Consider the following 2,948-nt stretch of genomic DNA (forward strand, 5'->3'; position numbering starts at 1 on the left):
AAAAAAAAAAAAAAAGAAAAGAAAACCTGAAGAGTACTTGTACCCAAATTGGATTGTGTTTTAATGGACAATGGCTGTATTTTCCCCATGTCAAAAGAATCCTAATGAAAGCAGCTGTTTTATAAGTTCCTAGGGGTCTAGTTGTCCAGAATCCCCAAGGATAAGATGCTCCCTATAAGAGTAGAACCTTAACCTCACTCAGTGACCTTGTAGGAGCCTCTAGCTGTGGAATTTCTTAGGAACTCAAACTTTCAAAAGCATCTAGAGAGTCAAAGCTGGGGGGAAAAGAGCACATAGAAATAATAAAATTTTTAGGCCAGGCGCAGTGGCTCACGCCTGTTATCCTAGCACTTTGGAAGGCCGAGGCAGTTGGATCACAAGATCAAGCGTTCAAGACCAGCCTGGCCAATATAGTGAAACCCCATCTCTACTGAAAATACAAAAAATTAGCCAGCGTGGTGGCAGGCGCCTGTAATCCCAGCTATTTGGGAGGCTAAGGCAAGAGAATCGCTTGAACCTGGGAGGCGGAGGTTGCAGTGAGCCAAGATCACGCCACTGCATTCCAGCCTGGGTGACAGAGCAAGACGCCATCTCAAAAATAATAATAATAATAATTTTTTAATCATTTTTAATTAATTAATTTTGAGATGTAGTTTCACTCTTGTTGCCCAGGCTGGAGTGCAATGGCACGATTTCGGCTCACTGCAACCTCTGCCTCCCAGGTTAAAGCAATTCTCCTGCCTCAGCCTTCCTGAGTAGCTGGGATTACAGGCATGTGCCACCACATCCAGCCAATTTTGTATTTTTAGTAGAGATAGGGTTTCTCCATGTTGATCACGCTGGTCTTGAACTCCTGATATTAGGTGATCTGCCCGCCTTAGCCTCCCAGTGTGCTGGAATTACAGGCATGGGCCACGGCCTGTAAATTTATTTTTTATAGTATACTAATAAATGCTGTTGTACTTGGGCATGATCCATCATATAACTATCATTTTTTGGTTTTATTCTGTTTTGGTTTGGTTTTTGCCAACTGTATTCATATTTACAAAAAAATAAATCATTTTATTTTTAAAAAAAGTAGTCCTGAACCCTTCCACTCTTCATTTTCCACTCCCAAGATGTAACCTTTTCATCTTTTAGCCATTAATAACTTGCTTATACTGCAGTTTCTTGGTTTTAAAAATTTGACATCTACTGACTTCCCACTATGAGAGATTAATTCAGTTTTTGCATACCTGCGACAGTCGGGCCCTCAGGGTTGTCCTGTGGCCCCCCAACTCCTGAAGTTCACATCTATGTAGTAAATAATTTAACTTAACCCAAAGAAAAGTCTCACCTTTGCCCTTGGCTTCTGAAAGGTAATGGCTAAACTCTTGGAATGTGCCAGAAAGTATAGAAATGTGATTTATGGTGGGGTCTTTGGGTCATGGTATCAGCTTATACTTCTTGCCCTCCAGTGGAGCTGGAGACTGAAGTTAGACATATAACCAGCCAACCATGAGCGGCAGTAAGAACTCTGGACATAGCTCAGGTGAACTTCCCTGGCTGGCAATATTCTGTGTGTATTGGTACACATTGATGCCAAGAGAATAACATGTCCATGACTCCACCAAAAGACAACGGAAAGTGCTGTGTTTGGTACTCTCCTAAACTCTGCCTTATGCACTTCTTTGGCTGATTTAAACTTGCATGCTTACCATATAATAAACTGCAACCATGAGCATAGTGGTTTCAGTGAGTTCTGTGCGTCCTTCATCAAACCTCAGGGCGGTTTTAGGAATCCCTTGAAATTGCAATTGTTGACAGAAATGAGGGTGTCCTTATGGGAACTGTTTTCCCCCTAACTATATCGCTGGCACCTGAGACAACAAAAACACCCTTGAGCGATTCCTCTCCCCTTGGGTATGAGTGGGACCTCTGACTTGCTTCTAATCAATAGAACACAGTACAGGCAATGGCTGTCCATAATTATGTATATGTAATTGTGTTAAACAAGTTTGTAGCACTCCTCTTGCTGGAGTACCTCCCTTGCTGGCTTTGAAGAATCGAGCTACCGTTGTGGGCTGCCTGTGTTGGGAGGCTCACATGGTAAGGAACTGAAGACAGCTTCTACGAACTGAGGGCAACCTCTGGTTGACAGCAAGAAACTGAAGCCCTCAGTCCTACAAATGTAAGAAACTAAATTCTGCCAACAAAAATGGATCCTTCTCCAGTCAAGCCTCAGATGAGGCTACAGCGCTGGCTGACATCTTAATGATAGTCTTGAGAGACTCTGAGCAGAGCCACACCAGAACTTGGCCCATTGAAAATGTGAGATAATAAATATGTGTTGTTTTAAGCCTCTAAGGTTGCGGTTGTTACACAGGAAACTAATGTAATCCCCCTACCACTATCACCATACAAGCACTAAGCCTATTGTCCTATCCTAACCACAGAGTGGGTAATCATAATTTCTTTTTTATTTTCACATTAAAAAATTAAAAAAAAAATTTTTAAAGTCAGACAAGTCCATAACTTCAATAAGATTAATAGTCAATGGTTACATTACGAGGACTCTGTCAATACTTACAGCTGAGCAATATTCTCATATCAGACTTTTCTTTCACGCATTCATTTTTTTTACAGAGTTAATCATTGCTTAGATTGGCTGGGCGAGGTGGCTCACACCTGTAATCCCAGCACTTTGGGAAGTTGAGATGGGTGGATCACCCGAGGTCAGGAGTTGGAGACCAAGCTGACAACATGGTGAAACTCCATCTCTACTAAAAATACAAAAAAAATTAGCCGCGAGTGGTGGTGTACAACTGTAGTCCCAGCTACTTGGGAGGCTGAGGCAGGAGAATTGCTTGAATCCAGAAGTGGGAGATTACAGTGAGCCAAGATCATGCCACTGCACTCCAGCCTGGGCGACAGAGCGAGACTCTGTCTCCAAAAAAAAAAAAAAAAAA

The 2,948-nt window shown here is 42.2% G+C and overlaps 1 long non-coding RNA gene across 1 annotated transcript in view; it reads right to left on the minus strand.

Moving 5' to 3' along the window:
* The window catches only part of LOC105544553, an 834-nt gene extending 397 nt beyond the window's left edge, over positions 1–437 (minus strand). The window contains exon 1 of the long non-coding RNA XR_001006782.1: positions 27–437. This is a non-coding gene — a long non-coding RNA (uncharacterized LOC105544553). The remainder of the gene's footprint in view (positions 1–26) is intronic.
* Between the last annotated feature and the right edge of the window lie 2,511 nt (positions 438–2,948).

This window comes from Mandrillus leucophaeus, unplaced genomic scaffold (genome assembly GCF_000951045.1).
Source record: "Mandrillus leucophaeus isolate KB7577 unplaced genomic scaffold, Mleu.le_1.0 Scaffold300, whole genome shotgun sequence".
Classification (NCBI taxonomy): domain Eukaryota; kingdom Metazoa; phylum Chordata; class Mammalia; order Primates; family Cercopithecidae; genus Mandrillus; species Mandrillus leucophaeus.